Source organism: Sciurus vulgaris (assembly GCF_902686455.1).
Source record: "Sciurus vulgaris genome assembly, chromosome: 7".
Taxonomy (NCBI): Eukaryota; Metazoa; Chordata; class Mammalia; order Rodentia; family Sciuridae; genus Sciurus; species Sciurus vulgaris.
The window spans coordinates 16633429-16652089 of record NC_136467.1 but is presented as its reverse complement, the minus strand read 5'-3'; the positions used below and the strand labels follow the sequence as shown (position 1 = coordinate 16652089).

Genomic DNA, 18661 nt, shown 5'->3' with positions numbered 1-18661 from the left:
CTTTTCTAGTGTGGCTAAAGGTTTATCAATTTTGTTTATTTTTTCGAAGAACAACTATTTATTTTGTCAATTTTTTGTATTGTTTCTTGTGTTTCAATTTCATTGATTTCAGCTCTGCGTTTAACTATTTCCTGTCTTTTACTACTTTTGGTGCTGTTCTGTTCTTCTTTTTCTAGGGCTTTGAGCTGTAGTGTTAGGTCGTTTATTTGTTGAGTTTTACTTCTTTTATTAAATGCGCTCCATGAAATAAATTTCCCTCTAAGTACTGCTTTCATAGTGTCCCAGAGATTTTGATATGATGTTTCTTTGTTCTCATTTACCTCTAAGAATTTTTTAATTTCCTTCCTAATATCTTCTGTTTTCCATTCATCATATAATAGCATATTGTTTAATCTCCAGATGTTGGAATAGTTTCTGTGTTTTACTCTTTCATTTATTTCTAACTTCAATCCATTATGATCTGATAGAGTACATGCTAGTGTCTCTATCTTCTTGTATTTGCTAACATTAGCTTTGTGGCATAATATATGGTCTATTTTAGAGAAGGATCCATGTGCTGCTGAGAAGAAAGTGTATTCGCTTTTGGTTGGATGGTATATTCTATAAATGTCCGTTAAGTCTAAATTATTGATTGTGTTATTGAGATCTATGGTTTCTTTGTTCAATTTTTGTCTGGAAGATCTGTCCAGTGGTGAGAGAGGCGTGTTAAAATCACCTAGTATTATTGTGTTATGGTCTATTTGGTTTCTGAAATTGAGAAGGATTTGTTTGACATACATAGATGAGCCACTGTTTGGGGCATAGATGTTTATGATTGTTATATCTTGCTGATTTATGCTTCCCTTAAGCAATATGAAATGACCTTCTTTATCCCTTCTGACTAACTTTGGCTTGAAGTCCACATTATCTGAAATGAGGATGGATACTCCAGCTTTTTTGCTGAGTCCGTGTGCATGGTATGTTTTTCCCCATCCTTTCACCTTTAGTCTATGGGTATCTTTTTCTATGAGGTGAGTCTCTTGCAGGCAACATATTGTTGGATCTTTCTTTTTAATCCAATCTGCCAGTCTACGTCTTTTGATTGATGAATTCAGGCCATTAACATTCAGGGTTATTATAGAGATATGATTTGGTTTCCCGGTCATTTGGTTCATTTTTTAAATTTTGTTTATTTATTTGTTTGACACAACTTGTTTCCTCCTTTATTTGACAATTCCTTTAGGATAATTCCTCCCTTTGCTGATTTGCTTCTTTGTTTTTCATCTCTTCCTCATGGAATATTTTGCTGAGAATGTTCTGTAATGCTGGCTTTCTTTTTGTAAATTCTTTTAGCTTTTGTTTATCATGGAAGGATTTTATTTCATCGTCAAATTTGAAGGTAAGTTTTGCTGGGCATAAGATTCTTGGTTGGCATCCATTTTCTTTCAGGGCTTGAAAAATGTTGTTCCAGGCCCTTCTAGCTTTTAGGGTCTGGATTGAAAAATCTGCTGATATGCGTATTGGTTTCCCCCTGAATGTAATTTGGTTCTTTTCTCTCACAGCCTTTAAAATTCTGTCTTTATTTTGTATGTTAGGTATTTTCATTATAATGTGCCTTGGTGTGGGTCTGTTGTAATTTTGTGTATTTGGAGTCCTATAAGCCTCTTGTACTTGATTTTCCATTTCATTCTTCAGATTTGGGAAATTTTCTGATATTATTTCATTGAATACATTGTTCATTCCTTTGGTTTGTTTCTCTAAGCCTTCCTCAATCCCAATAATTCTTAAATTTGGCCTTTTCATGATATCCCATAGTTCTTGGAGATTCTGTTCATGATTTCTTACCATCTTCTCTGTTTGTTCAACTTTGTTTTCAAGGTTAAATATTTTGTCTTCAATGTCTGAGGTTCTGTCTTCCAGGTGTTCTATCCTATTGGATATGCTTTCTATGGAGTTCTTAATTTGGTTTATTGTTTCCTTCATGTCAAGGATTTCTGTTTGGTTTTTTTTCAATATCTCTAACTCTTTATTGAAATGATCTTTTGCTTCCTGTATTTGCTCTTTTAAGTGTTGATTGGTGCGATCATTCAATGCCTGCATTTTCTCAAAGAACCAACTTTTGTTTTGTCAATTTTTTGAATAGTTTCTTTTGTTTCAATTTCATTGATTTCAGCTCTGATTTTAATTATTTCCTGTCTTCTACTACTTTTGCTGTTAATCTGTTCTTCTTTTTCTAGGGCTTTGAGCTGTAATGTTAGGTCATTTAGTTGTTGACTTTTCATTCTTTTCTGGAATGTGCTCCATGCAATGAATTTTCCTCTTAGTACCGCTTTCCTAGTGTCCCAGAGATTTTGATATGTTGTATCATCATTCTCATTGACCTCTAAGAATTTTTTTATCTCCTCCCTGATGTTTTTTGTTATCCATGTTTCATTCAATAGCATATTATTTAGTCTGCAAGTGTTGGAGTAATTTCCCTTTTTTATTTTGTCATTGATTTTTACTTTCAGTCTGTTATGATCTGATAGAACACAAGGCAGTGTCTCTACTTTTTTGCATTTCCTAAGGGCTGCTTTGTGGCATACCACATGGTCTATTTTCAAGAAGGTTCCATGTGCTGCTGAGAAGAAAGTGAATCCACTTGGCGATGGATGGAATATTCTATATATGTCTATTAAGTCTAGGTTATTGATTGTGTTACTGAGTTCTATGGTTTCTTTGGTTGGATTTTGTTTGGAATATCTATCTAGTGGTGACAGCAGTGCGTTAAAGTGCGTTAAAGTCGCCCAGAATTATTTTGTTGCGGTGTATGTGATTCTTGAAATTGAGAACGATTTGTTTGATGTATAGGGATACACCATTGTTTGGGGCATAAATATTTACTATCGTTATGTCTTCCTGATTTATGGTTCCCTTAAGCAGTATGAAATGTCCTTCTTTATCCCTTCTGACTAACTTTGGCTTGAAGTCCTTTTTATCTGATATGAGGATGGAAACCCCCGCTTTTTTAGGAGTCCATGTGTGTGGTAGGTTTTTTCCCAACCTTTCACCTTTAGTCTGTGGATGTCTTTTTCTATGAGATGAGTCTCTTGCAGGCAGCATATTGTTGGGTCTTTCTTTTTAATCCATTCTGCCAGTCTATGTCTTTTGATTGATGAGTTTAGGCCATTAATGTTCAGGGTTATTATTGAGAAATGATTTGTATTCCCAGTCATTTGGCTTATTTTTGGTTTTTAAGTTGGCTTGGTTTTTCCTAGAGTGGTTTTTCTCTAAGGTAGTTCCTCCCTTTGCTGACCTATATTGTTGTTTTTCATTTCTTCCTCATGGAATATTTTGTTGAGAACATTCTTTAGTGCAGGCTTTCTATGTGTAAATTCTTTTAACTTTTGTTTATCATGGAAGGATTTTATTTCATCTTCAAATCTGAAGGTTAGTTTTGCTGGGTATAGAATGCTTGGTTGGCAACCATGTTCTTTCAGAGCTTGAAATATGTTGGTCCAGGCCCTTCTAGCTTTTAGAGTCTGGGCTGAGAAGTCTGCTGCTATCCGTATTGGTCTCCCCCTATATGTAATCTGATGCTTTTCTCTCGTGGCCTTCAAAATCCTATCTTTATTTGAATGTTAGGCATTTTCACTATAATGTCCCTTGGTGTGGATGTGTTGTGATTCTGTGCATTTGGTGTTCTGTAAGCCTTTTGTATTTGATTTTCCATTTCATTCTTTATGTTTGGGAAATTTTCTGATATTATTTCATTGAATAGGTTGTTCATTCCTTTGGTTTGTATCTCTGTGCCTTCCTCAATCCCAATAATTCTTAAATTTGGTCTTTTCATGATGTCCCATAGTTCTTTGAGATTCTATTCATGATTTCTTACCATCTTCTCTGTTTGGGCTACTTTATTTCCAAGATTAAATATTTTGTCTTCATTGTCTGAGGTTCTGTCTTTCAAGTGGTCTAGTCTTTTGGTGATGCTTTCCATTGAGTTTTTTATTTGGTTTATTGTCTCCTTCATTTCAAGGGTTTCCCTTTGGTTTTTCTTGAGAATTTCTATCTCTTTGTTGAAATGATCTTTTGCTTCCTGCAGTTGCTCTTTCAGCTTATTGGTATTATCATTCATTGCCTGCATTTGCTCTTATCTCATCCTTTGCTTCGCGAATCATCTTTTTTTTTTTCTTTCTTTTTTTTTTATTGTAAACAAATGGGATACATGTTGTTTCTCTGTTTGTACATGGCATAAAGGCATACCATTTGTGTAATCATAAATTTACATAGAGCAATGTTGTTTGATTCATTCCGTTATTTTTTCCCTTCCCCCCACCCCTCCCACCCCTCTTTACCCTCTATACAGTAGTTCCTTCCTCCATACTTGCCCCCCTCCCTAACCCTAACTCTAACCCTTCCCTCCCCCCCATTATGTGTCATCCTCCACTTATCAGCGATATCATTCGTCCTTTGGCTTTTTGAGATCGGCCTATCTCACTTAGCATGATATTCTCCAATTTCATCCATTTGCCTGCAAATGTCATAATTTTATCATTCTTTATGGCTGAGTAATATTCCATTGTATATATATACCACAGTTTCTTTATCCACTCATCAATTGAAGGGCATCTAGGTTGGTTCCACAGTCTGGCTATTGTGAATTGAGCAGCTATGAACATTGATGTGGCTGTATTTCTGTAGTATGCAGATTTTAAGTCCTTTGGGTATAGGCCAAGGAGTGGTATAGCTGGGTCAAATGGTGGTTCCATTCCAAGTTTTCTAAGGAATCTCCACACTGCTTTCCATAGTGGCTGCACTAATTTGCAGCCCCACCAGCAGTGTATGAGTGTACCTTTCTCCCCACATCCTCGCCAACACCTGTTGTTGCTCGTATTCTTGATAATCGCCATTCTAATTGGGGTGAGATGGAATCTTAGGGTGGTTTTGATTTGCATTTCTCTTATTACTAGAGATGTTGAACATTTTTCCATATGTTTGTTGATTGCTTGTAGATCTTCTTCTGTGAAGTGTCTATTCATTTCCTTAGCCCATTTGTCGACTGGATTATTTGAATTCTTGGAGTAGAGTTTTTTGAGTTCTTTGTAGATTCTGGAGATTAGTGCTCTACCTGAAGTATGATTGGCAAAGATATTCTCCCACGCTGTAGGCTCTTTCTTCGCATTGCTGATAGTTTCCTTTGCTGAGAGAAAGCTTTTTAGTTTGAATCTATCCCAGTTATTGATTCTTGCTTTTATTTCTTGTGCTATGGGAGTCCTGTTAAGGAAGTCTGGTCCTAAGCCGACATGTTGAAGATCTGGACCTACTTTTTCTTTTATAATCTGCAGGGTCTCTGGTCTGATTCCGAGGTCCTTAATCCATTTTGAGTTTAGTTTCGTGCATGGTGAGAGATATGGGTTTAGTTTCATTCTGTTGCATATGGATTTCCAATTCTCCCAGCACCATTTGTTGAAGAGGCTATCTTTTCTCCATTGCATATTTTTGGCCCCTTTGTCTAGTATGAGAAAATTGTATTTATTTGGGTTTGTGTCCGTGTCCTCTATTCTGTACCATTGATCTACCTTTCTATTTTGGTACCAATACCATGCCGTTTTTGTTACTATTGCTTTGTAGTAGAGTTGAAGATCTGGTATTGCAATACCCCCTGTTTCACTCTTCCTGCTAAGGATTGCTTTAGCTATTCTGGGTTTCTTATTCTTCCAGATGAATTTCATAATTGCTTGCTCTATTTCTGTAAGGTACACAATTGGAATTTTAATTGGAATTGCATTGAATTTGTATAGCACTTTAGGTAGTATGGCCATTTTGACAATATTAATTCTTCCTATCCAAGAACATGGAAGATCTTTCCATCTTCTAAGGTGTTCTTTAATTTCTTTCTTTAGTGTTGTATAGTTCTCATTGTAGAGGTCTTTCACCTCTTTTGTGAGATTGATTCCCAAGTATTTTATTTTTTTCGAGGCTATTGTGAATGGGGTAGTTTTCCTAATTTCTCTTTCTGAAGATTCATCACTTATGTATAAAAATGCGTTGGATTTATGAGCATTGATCTTGTAACCTGCTACTTTACTGAAATCACTTATGAGTTCTAAGAGTTTTCTGGTGGAATTTCCAGGTTCCTCTAAATATATAATCATGTCATCAGCGAACAGGGATAGTTTGAGTTCTTCTTTTCCAATTCGTATCCCTTTAATTTCTTTGGTTTGTCTAATTGCTCTGGCCAGAGTCTCAAGAACGATGTTGAATAGAAGTGGTGAAAGAGGGCATCCCTGCCTTGTTCCAGTTTTTAGGGGGAATGCTTTCAGTTTTTCACCATTTAGAATGATATTAGCCATGGGCTTAGCATAAATGGCCTTTACAATGTTAAGGAATGTTCCCACTATCCCTATTTTTTCTAGTGTTTTGAGCATGAAGGGGTGCTGTATTTTATCAAATGCTTTTTCTGCATCTATTGAAATAATCATGTGATTCTTGACTTTAAGTCTATTGATATGGTGAATTACGTTTATTGATTTCCTGATGTTGAACCAACCTTGCATCCCTGGGATGAAACCCACTTGATCATGGTGCACTATCTTTTTAATATGTTTTTGTATGCAATTTGCTAAAATTTTGTTGAGAATTTTTGCGTCGATGTTCATTAAGGATATTGGTCTGAAATTTTCTTTCCTTGATGAGTCTCTGTCTGGTTTAGGTATCAGTGTGATATTGGCTTCATAGAATGAGTTTGGGAGGGTTCCCTCCTCTTCTATTTTATGGAATACTTTGAGAAGTATTGGAATGAGCTCTTCCTTAAATGTTTTGTAGAACTCGGCTGAGAACCCATCTGGTCCCGGACTTTTCTTTGTTGGTAGGCTTTTGATGACTTCTTCTATTTCAGTACTTGAAATAGGTCTATTTAAATTGTTTATGTCCTCCTCATTCAGTTTAGGCAATTCATATGTCTCTAGAAACCTGTTGATGTCTTCAAAATTTTCTATTTTGTTGGAGTATAGATTTTCAAAATAGCTTCTAATTATGTTTTGTATTTCCATCCTGTCTGTTGTGATATTTCCTTGTTCATTCCGGATTTTAGTGATTTGGGTTTTCTCTCGTCTTCTCTTTGTTAGTGTGGCTAAAGGTTTATCAATTTTGTTTATTTTTTCGAAGAACCAACTATTTATTTTGTCAATTTTTTGTATTGTTTCTTTTGTTTCAATTTCATTGATTTCAGCTCTGAGTTTAACTATTTCCTGTCTTCTACTACTTTTGGTGCTGTTCTGTTCTTCTTTTTCTAAGGCTTTGAGCTGTAGTGTTAGGTTGTTTATTTGTTGAGTTTTACTTCTTTTATTAAATGCGCTCCATGAAATAAATTTCCCTCTAAGTACTGCTTTCATAGTGTCCCAGAGATTTTGATATGATGTTTCTTTGTTCTCATTTACCTCTAAGAATTTTTTAATTTCCTTCCTAATATCTTCTGTTATCCATTCATCATATAATAGCATATTGTTTAATCTCCAGATGTTGGAATAGTTTCTGTGTTTTACTCTTTCATTTATTTCTAACTTCAATCCATTATGATCTGATAGAGTACATGCTAGTGTCTCTATCTTCTTGTATTTGCTAACATTAGCTTTGTGGCATAATATATGGTCTATTTTAGAGAAGGATCCATGTGCTGCTGAGAAGAAAGTGTATTCACTCTTGGTTGGATGGTATATTCTATAAATGTCCGTTAAGTCTAAATTATTGATTGTGTTGTTGAGATCTATGGTTTCTTTGTTCAATTTTTGTCTGGAAGATCTGTCCAGTGGTGAGAGAGGCGTGTTAAAATCACCTAGTATTATTGTGTTGTGGTCTATTTGGTTTCTGAAATTGAGAAGGATTTGTTTGACATACATAGATGAGCCACTGTTTGGGGCATAGATGTTTATGATTGTTATATCTTGCTGATTTATGCTTCCCTTAAGCAGTATGAAATGACCTTCTTTATCCCTTCTGACTAACTTTGGCTTGAAGTCCACATTATCGGAAATGAGGATGGATACTCCAGCTTTTTTGCTGAGTCCATGTGCATGGTATGTTTTTCCCCATCCTTTCACCTTTAGTCTATGGGTATCTTTTTCTATGAGGTAAGTCTCTTGCAGGCAACATATTGTTGGATCTTTCTTTTTAATCCAGTCTGCCAGTCTATGTCTTTTGATTGATGAATTCAGGCCATTAACATTCAGGGTTATTATAGAGAAATGATTTGGTTTCCCGGTTATTTGGTTCATTTTTTAAATTTTGTTTATTTATTTGTTTGACACAACTTGTTTCCTCCTTTATTTGACAATTCCTTTAGGATAATTCCTCCCTTTGCTGATTTGCTTCTTTGTTTTTCATCTCTTCCTCATGGAATATTTTGTTGAGAATGTTCTGTAATGCTGGCTTTCTTTTTGTAAATTCTTTTAGCTTTTGTTTATCATGGAAGGATTTTATTTCATCGTCAAATTTGAAGGTAAGTTTTGCTGGGTATAAGATTCTTGGTTGGCATCCATTTTCTTCCAGGGCTTGAAAAATGTTGTTCCAGGCCCTTCTAGCTTTTAGGGTCTGGATTGAAAAATCTGCTGATATGCGTATTTGCTCTTTTAACTGTCGATTGGTGCGATCATTCAATGCTTGCATTTGCTCTTTCATCTCATCGTTTGCTTCTCTGATCATTTTAATTATGTACATTCTGAACTCCTTTTCTGTCATTTCTTCTGCCATGCTGTCATTGGGTTTTATTGATGTAACATCTAGATTTGTTTGCAGCATTTTCTTTCCTTGTTTTCTCATATTGTTCAGGTATCAGTGGACCGCTGAGATATTGCAGATTTCCTCTGTTGATTTACAATGTCCCTGAAGATTTCTATATATATCCCCTCTTAGCCTTCAGTAGGCTGAAGTCTTGGAGGAAGTTGATAATGCGGTGCTCCACAAGGAAGCTGCCTCTCTAGGAGTGGTGGCCTTCAGGTGGGGTATATTCCCTGCTAGTGGGCAGAGGTGCCTCCACTTGTTGACCAATGGTCATCCAAAGGGGACCTAGGCTGTGGGCTGAGGCAAGGCCTGTTTGGGCCTGTGTCTCTGGTTTTACCGTCCTTGTGGGGAAACCTCACCAGGCAGGGAAGACTCACCCAGTGGGGAGGTCTCGCTGGTCAGTTTCCTCCTAGAGGTTCCCCTCAATTTACAGCTACTGCCTGGGCTGGGCTGCCTTCCTCTGCAAAGTTTCCAGGGGCCCGGCCCTACCTCCTGGGCCTGGGAGCCTCACCCTTCGCAGATGAATCTCCTTAGGCTGCCCCTCCTCAGAGAATTTGCCCATAGGCCTGGAACCTTCTCTCCGCCCTAAGCCTGTCTCTGTGCGGCTCTTCCACCCAGAAGCCTCCTAGATCCTGGGACCCTGTTCTGCCCCTAATCGCCTGGCTGCGTGGCCCCTCCTCTGAGCAGCCACCTGTGGCCCCGAACAATCGCTCTGAGTCCCAGAGACCCGCCACAGGCCTCTTCCTCCAGACAGCCGCCCAGTATGCCGGTGCGGTCACTAGGAGTCCAAGAAACTCACTTCGTGCCTCCTCCTCCCACCAACCACCCGTAGCCCGGGGCAATCAATCACTCCGAGTCGAAGTGACCCTCCCCGTTCCTCCTCCTTCTCCAGATAACCCCCCGGGTGTTCAGGAGCAGTCCCTGTGAGTGGCTCTGAATCCACGCGACCCGCTGCACGGGTCCTCTGGGCACCGCCCGGAGCTCTGGTGCGGCCACTCAAGACCAAGCGTCCCACCACGCTTCTCCTCCAGGCAGCCCCCCCGTGTTCAGGAGCCGTCACTTTAAGACCAAACAACTCACCACTCGCCCTCTCCTCTGAGCAGCCGCCTGGAGCGCTAATGCAGTCACTGCGAGTCCAAAGGACCCGCTGCGCTCCTTCTCCTCCCTCTCCCACCCCTCCGGGCAGGCCCCGGGGTTCAGAAGTGGTCAGAGTCCAAACAGCTCGCCACGCAGCCCCTTCTCCGGCAACCACCTGCAGCTCCCTTGTAGTCACCCGAATCCAAGCGGCCGCTCCTCTTCCTCCTCGTCCTCAGGGCAGGCCCCGGGGTTCAGAAGCGTCGTTCTGATTCCAAACAGCTCGCCGCGCAGCTTCTCCTCTGGCAGCCGCCTGCAGCTCTGGTGCAGTCTCTCCGAATCCAAGTGGCCACGCTCCTCTCCTCCTCCTCAGGGCAGGCCCCGGTGTCCCGAGTCCACACAGTTCTCCCCGCCACTCCTCCCCCGGGCAGCCGCCGGAGCCCCAGTGGCTGCTCCGAGTCCCAGCGCTGTGCCGAGCGGCCTCCTCTACGGCGCTCCAGCGGGGGGAGGGGCGTCTCGCCGGCAGTTCTACTTCACAAAGTTTCCTGCGTTCCGGGACCCCCGTCCCATCCGGGATGCCCCCCCAGGGGGTGAGAGTCACCCGGCTGCTTTGAGTTGGTCCCAAGCGTCCCAATATCTCCTCTCTTGAATCCTGAGTCCTGGAGCAACACGAAATGCAGCCACCCTCTAGGCCGCCATCTTGAAAACCTCCCGCGAATCATCTTAATCATGTATAATCTGAAGTCCTTTTCTGACATTTCTTCTAACATACTGTCATTGGATTCTATTAATATAGAATCTAGATTTGTTTGGATCATTTTCTTCCCTTGTTTTTTCATGTTGTTCATGTATCTTCCCCTCTAGCAGTGCAGATCTGGGGTATTGCAGATTTCCCTCTATAGGCTTACAGTGGTCTTATAGGTTTCCAAAATCCTTTCTTTAGGGGAGATCAATATTAGCAGTGCCCAAATCAGACACTATGCAATCCTAGACCAAATAGCCCCTATGGGGACAATAACAAAATTGTCATAATAAACAAAATGTGTTCAAATATTATCTTTGGTAAAACCAACAGGTTTGCAATAAGGTCTGAAGTTTCTAATGGAGGACAAAGAGGGACGTAGAATGTGGCTGTTAATGGGGTAAGAAAAGAATATACAGAAGTTCTAGAAAATAGAAAGGGTGAGAGTGTAATCAAAACAAATCGGATGTTAGCATGCAAAAAAGGGAGAAAGAGACTCTGAGGGAACAGGTAAACAAAAGGAAAAGAGAGCAAGAAAAGTAAAGAAATAAAAACTTAAATTTTTTAAAAAGGAGAAAAAAGAAAATCTACTGTATAACAGTCATATAGTAATGAAACCTCCCAGTCTTCAGTAGCGTGATGTATGAGAGGTACCTGACAATGAGCTTCAAGCCTCCAGCAGGCGTCTCAGGATGGGATTTGCCCCACCCAAAGATCTGAGCTCTGGCTTCCAGGATTATCCAAGATGGCTGCTCTGGCTTCGAAATGTGTTGGTAAATGGGGAGTTGCAGCTCAGGGGTGGACGTGGTCAGCTGGAGGTCCTGGAGACGGGATGTGGTTGGTCAGGCAGGGGTCCTGGAGGTCCAGTGTGTTTGGTGTGGTTGTGGGATCCTGGAGGCTGGGTGCAATCAATCGGCTTGGGGTCCAGGTGATAGGGCACAGTCAGTTGGTCTGGGGGTCCTGGTGGCAGGGAGCAATCAGTCGATGTGAGGGCCCCAGAGGCAGGGAGTGATCAGTGGGGCTGAGGGATCCTGGAGATGGGGCTCAGTCAGTCCGGCCAGGGGTCCTACAGGGCCTGGCTGTTGTCTCAAAATGGCGGCAGCCATGTGTAATCAAACCTGCCGGTACTGTAACAGTGAACTTCCAGGCATCAGCAGGCAGCTGGTGCTCCACTGGTGGTGGGCAATCAGTTTGCTGACTGTTGTCAGACAATCAGGAGGTGAACCTCGAGCATTGGATGATGGATAGGGGTAAGGCAGGCGATGGACAGGCGAGAGGCAGGCAAATGGTGGATGATAGATGTCTGACAGTGAATAATCTGCTCTCAAAAAAGGCGTGGATATGCCAGCAGACTACAGGTCATCACAGCAGACAAATGGGTAAACACCAGGCGATCAATAAGCAGCAAAAACTGCCTCACTGATAAACAGATATTCTCTGCTTGAAACTGGGGTTACGGAGCAACAAGGAACGCAGCCTCCCTCTAGTCTGCCATCTTGGATCTCTCCACCTTATAGATTATTGAGGACACTTCCTCATCTGAAAGACCAAGAAATCAAGACCCAAAGAGCCCCAAGTGCAGCAGGGCAGGCAGCTCAGAGGGGCCTGCTGGGCGGTCTGGGCGGCTGAGGCAGCTCTGGCTGCGCTCACTCCGCTCTCTCTTCACTCATTCACACAGATTTGCGACTGACTAGAGGAAGCATTTACTTTTGAAAGTGCAAGATACTATATGAAGAAGCCAACCCAGACTTGCTCTCTGATGGGGGAAGACATTCAGGAAGTGAGCAGAGGCCCTCAAGGGCTCCTGAGACCTAGGCTCACACTGGGGCTGTGTCACTTCTACCCCTGTCTCCTGGCAAAGGTGGTCATGAGGCCAGCTCAGATTCACGGACTGCAGACATAGATTGTAATTTCTGAGGGAAGGGGTTGCAAACCTACATTGGAAAAGGTTGTAGATTCAAAGACGAAATGAAAATTGGGGCTTTTTTTTTTTTTTTTTTTTTTTGTAATCCATATATCATGTGTTGGAAAAGATTACTGAACCCACCTGAAGTTTATTATTGCTCTATCTCAAATATCAGGATTACACATAGTCACAGGCACACTGTTGATTATATACCTCTTTGATTATATTTAAGAAAATATTAAGTGAACACATGAAGATCCTTTTTTTTAAACTGATTTTTTTTTTGTACCAGGGTGTAAATCCTAGGATGCAAAGTCATGGAGCCATATCACCAGTCCTTTTTAAAAATTTTTATTTTGGACAGCATCTCTCCATGTTGCTGAGGGCCTTGCTTAAGTTCCTGAGGCTGGTTTTGAACTCAGGATCCTCCAGACACAGGTTTCTCCAGTCACTGGAATTACAGGCACGTGCCACTGCACTGGGCTTTTGATTTATTTCTGATTCTGTGTTTAATTAGTTTGAGATTATGCCACTTAGTTAAGAAAAACAAAAAATCTGTATGTGTTCAGTACAGATAGAACCACTAAGGGTCTAACTGCATAGTACATGAACAAGTCTCAAGGTGCTGGAGAAATCGAGGATCTCTGAAATGGCAGGAGGCCCACATGTCACTTCATTCCCACGGAATCAGCCTACTGCTCGGTGTGAGGCAAACTAAAGTTGGAATTTTAAGAACTTCCTGGGAAATCCCTCCCATACTTCTTGTCTGCAGTTGATTGAATCTGAGGAGGTTGAACCCACAGATACGGAGGACTGACTATATACTCATTTCACAGCTTTGTTATTTGCGCTGTAGTTTTTTCAGAATATTTTAAATATCTTTTTTCATTAGAAATAACACTGGTAAACTATTTAAAGACATGACATATTAATGATATTTGCAAATACTAAAGGATAATGAGTTAATTAAAGTATGTAATACTATTTATTAAGTACTAAGGCCAACTGAAATGCAAAGATCAAGATTTTCAGATTACTGTTTTGTGATTTTTGTACATAAAAGTTTTTGCATTGTACTAACAATAGGTAATTTAAATGTAAATATTTAATTTCTTACTTGTTAGTGTTAGTCATTTTGAAAGTATAAAATGTGTGAGGAACAGAGCAAAATTTCATAATCTTTAAACCACAATGTTGGCTAATAGGCAAAAAACTAGGAAAAACAGTAATGAAAGATTTACAAATTCCCACAAGTACCTAAAAATAATTTTAGGAAAAGCATTTTACTATGATTTCATAGATAGGGATTCTTAAAAATGAAGAATAACTAGTACCAGTTACTTTCTTGCCTTTAACCCTTTGCTCAGACTCGTTCAGTGAGAGAAGCAAGACAAGCTAATCTACATGATCTTAACTGTCTGCTTGTGTAAAATAGGTCAGTTTTTTCTTGTTTGTTTTTGGATTTTGTGCTGGTGATCAAACCGGTGTCATTACTATATGAGTCAGGTCTCCATCTTTCCATCACTGTGACAAAATAGCTGAGTGAATCAACTTTTAAGGTTCTCAGGTTTGGAGGTTCATAGTTTTTGGGCCTGTGGAGCAAGGCAGCATATCATGGTGGGAAGTACAGAGCTCCCAACAGCACACCTGTGTCATCTGCCCCTTCCCCACACCCCTGTCTTAAAGATCCCACCAAGTCCTAACAGTGCCAATTTAGGGCCAAGTCCCTAACCCATGGACTTTTGGGGGACATTCTAGATTCAAACTACAGTACTTCTACATACTAGGCCAGTGCTATACTACTGCCCCCAGGTCAACTGGAAATTGTCTCAATTCTGAATCAAACAATATTTTTTTATATTATATGATTTACACTATGAAGGTAAGAATTTCTTTAAACTCTTGGGCATGTGTTTTCTTTAATTGTGAAATTTAAGTATGTAGCAAATGAATATAATATTTATCAAACATAAAAGAAAAATAAGATGAATAACCATATACTGCACATGATACTCACTTTAAAACTACAGAAAATTTTTCTCTATAGAAATTTCTCTAACACAGGTAACTAGGAGTGTAATTAAAGGTGCAAGATACATGCATTCCATCTTTATTGAAAAAATCTAAATTATTTTCCAAGATAGATTTTATTTAGTGGCATTTGCTTCTGTATTATAAGCCTGTGTTCTTTCATATCTTTGCAAGACTAATAATGTCCAATTGTTACATATTTTGCCAGCCTAGTGGTTCTCAATGCTTTCTCCTTGTGGTTTTACTTTATATTTCCCAGATTAATAAGTTGTCCTTTACTAGAAAAAATAAAAAGACCCAAAGAAAATTAACTGAGTTGTCAAGATGATATGAGTCGCTTTTACCACTGAGATATTCTGCTAATCATAACAAAAAGAGCTGCAATTTACTTTGTGGTGTCATGAGTCAGGAACTACACTTCGACTATTTCAGGCATTATTTTAATTGAGTCTCACAACAGTACTTCAAGGAAGACTGTCCTTACACCTATTTTAGAGTTGGGGAAATAAAATATCTGGGAGAGACATTGAAGAAACATGGGTAGCCACATCATACACAAACACAGATTTTGAACACAGGACTGAATCTGGAACCCATGCTTGAGATCACTACTGATCTTACTACCTTTAAGGTAATTTGTATATGTGGTATGTATAGGCTATATATATATATGGTAAATCAATAGGCAAGTTATAATATTATTTTTGCAGATTTTCAAACAATAACAAAATGACACTTCAATTTTGTAGGGTAGAAGAAGAAAACCAGAGCATGACATCCAATCTTTCCTCCTTCAACTGTATCTTCTGTACCACAGAAACCATAAAAGCTAAACACTACATTTCCCAGAATCCTTTGCAACCTAACTCCTGCAGTTGCTCTAGATTCTGTCAATCAATTGAGGCAGAACTGTAGCAGAGGCCAGGTATCTGCTGTCACACTGGTTGTGAAGACATGTGGTTTCTTTGCTGTACCATTAACAGTGGTCCTGGGCTGTGGTCACTGACTTGAAGGATTGAAAGCAGGGCCTGTGGTATCTACTCTTAGGGTACAGACGCTTACAGGCACACTGTGAGTCCACAGCCAGCAATAATGTTGTGATTGTGGTGGTTTCCTAGCCTTACTTGATGGCTTCCTGGTTGTGATGGAGGAATATGACAATGATGTCAGTAGTCTTTTGATCACAAAAGGGGCCCCTCTCTTGGTAACTCAAGCAGGTTTGGATAGCTTCCTGGGGCAAAACAAGCAAATACTGAAATTCAGGGCCTGCCAAAAGCAGGCACCCTTGCAGGGGTTTCAGCCGCATCCTCTGTGGATAAGGGAAGGGTTAACAGCCAGAGGACAGTGTACTAGCTGTAAATCAACTGATTACCCATAGAATTATCTAATCAATAAACACACAAGAGCCAATACTCCTTTCAAATGGAAGAGGGCTTGTCAGATCAGATCATACCAGATCTGGCCTCTAACAACATGGGGTAGCCTAACTGTCCTTCATTTTATAGTCACACAGGTAAAGGGATCCGGACATGGAGGGGCTTCTTCTGGACAGGATGGGGTGGGTTTAGCGAGCCATTTGTTCAAGGAAAACTAGCATATAACTGGACAGTGAACCCCTCCCACACAGGGTCACTCCTCCCTCCCAGTGATCAGGAACAGTTCCTCATGGCTGCCAGTTCCTGGGAATCAGGCCTCTGTGTCCCAAGGCTCAACCATGTCTGATTCAGCTACATATGGATGGCTCCCCACAGACCCTGAAAAATTCTCTCCCTTTGGGTAGTGATCCTTCAGGACTGGACCCTCAGAGTAAGGATGAACTGGAGGATAACCTGTCTTCAGATAGACTCCAGTCCAGCTTTAAGGCCTCTGCATGGCCCAAAATATCTTAACTCTGAAATGTAAGTAAGTAATTCTGAACTTATGGCTACCAAGTGTGATACGAGACAATGAAAGTAATTCTGGAGGAAGGAAATATCCCAAACTTCACATTCTTTCAATGGAAAGTTTAAAACAGCATATGTGTGGGCACATAGACCATGATAATCAGCATATATAACAGTAAGAATGAGAACCAGCAGAAACATACAATAGAAACAAAATACACAGAAGCTGTAGATGAGAATTCTAAGAGAAATCTAGTGACTGTCACAAATATAATTTAAAACTTACTAGTAACAACATCAAAAAGGTAAAAACAGTTTGTAAACACTTTTCTTCAACTCAATATATTCCAACAGATACTTTTACTTAACCATTATCTTTCCACAGTCACTCACCACAGGCCACATCTACACTTCTTTGACTCTCACAGCCCAATCCATCCCCTTTCCCACCACGGGCTACTGAACAGATGATTCACCCAGGATCTATGAAGAATAGGCACCGCTTGCAGTGCACTTTGACTCATAGTGGAATACTAATGACAGGGACACTATATGTTATATAAACAGAGCATCTTATAGACCAAGAGTGGAGACCAACACAATTGTATGAAAGAATTCTTACAAAATACAAGAAAAGTACAGTTCAAAGAGAGCTTGGAAAGAAAGTTCTACAAGCTGAACTCATACAGAAAGCAAGCATATTCCTTTGAGATAAGGATTACTGATATAAAGAGATAGGAAATATTTTGACAGTAAGAAAAATGGAGAGCATCCTCTGAAAGGAGCAATATTTTAATATTGTGGGAGGAAAAAAATGCCTTATGGATTAAAAAATTAGAAAAAAAGGAAGGGGATTGAGAGGGACAGGGGATGGAAGGACATAGGGAACAAAATCTACCAAAGCAAGCTGTGTCCATGAATGAATGGGCCACAAGGAATCCCACTTATATACAGAATCATGATATTCTAATTAAAATAATAACCATAACAGACGGGAGATAGTCAAGGAGAGCAAGTGGGTCAGGAGGAGGTTCCTGGCTGCGAAACTCAAACCAGAAGGGGATGGAATCAGCTCCACAGTTGACTAAACAGTTTGAGTAGTAGATTGTACTTTCATGACTGATGAGTGTTGCATTCTTTTTTTTTTTTTTTAAGATTTTCCTGCATCGATTTCCACTTCTTCTGTCATTTAATCTCTTCGGTGGAATGAAAGAGGTGAATGAAGAGACTATGCAAGTGCCCTTCACTTAGACAAGCTGATGACTCAGCAGTGCTTTCCTAATTTAGTAATTAGTGCCCCCTTCTCTGATGCCACAGGCCTGAGTCCCAGTCATGAGATGGGGCTCTGTGTGCAGTTCCTGTGTGTGAACCTCTGAATGGTGGTGTAAGAGGTGGCAGACCAGGAGCCACTCATCAAGAAGATGGAGTCTCCTCAGGTGATCATTTCTTTCTTCCCCACTGTTAACACAAAAAGATCGGGCCTGACACAAACTTCACAGATCCTTTGTTCCTTTATTCAGGAACAAAGTCATAAGCAAGTTCAGGTGGAGGGCCGGAAAACAATTCTCCTGGTGGAAAATGGGTCATTGAACAAAGAAGGGGGTTTGTTTTATCATTAGGAAAGAATGTACTGGGAAAGGATCAATGATCTCAGTGTATGGCTTTCTCTGTTAACCCCTTTTCCTAGGTCTGACTTTTGGGGGGGGGGGTTGTCATTTTCCATATGTAATACCCATGCTGGCCTGAAGTGAGTATTTGAAGGGTTTTTTTTGTTTTTGTTTTTGCAGTGCTGGGGATTGAACCCAGGGCCTCCTGCTTGCAAGGCAAGCACTCTACCAACTGAGCTACATCCCCAGCCCCTTGAAGTTATTTAAATGGTACTTACCTGGTGTTGGATGGATGTTGAAATGATTGGACCTTGAGGTAACAATGAAAGTGAGCAAAGGCAACTTTTCGAGGTTAATCATAACCAGGCACTGCAACACCTGCCTGTGATCCCAGCTTCTGGGCGGTTGCTGCAGGAGGATCTCAAGTTCCAGGCGGGCCTGGATGATTTAGCGACAGCCTGTCTCAAAAACGTTTTAAAGGATCAGGAGATGTAGCTGAGTGGTAGAGTGCCCTGGGTTTAAACCTCAGTACCTCAAAAGAAAAAGAGAAGAAAAAGGAAAAAAAAAAAAAAAAAAAAAAAAAAAGGATTCTTCCTGGAAGCCTCAAGGTAACAGCAGAGTGGGCATTTCCTGCCTGACTGCTCAAACTTTTTCTAAAAGACAAGGTACTTTTGTTAAG

General features: G+C 40.3%; 1 protein-coding gene across 3 annotated transcripts in view; it reads right to left on the bottom strand.

Moving 5' to 3' along the window:
• LOC306665398 (UL16-binding protein 1-like) overlaps positions 1 to 18661 on the bottom strand; it is a 162092-nt gene that overhangs the window by 7851 nt on the left and 135580 nt on the right. The window lies entirely within an intron of this gene.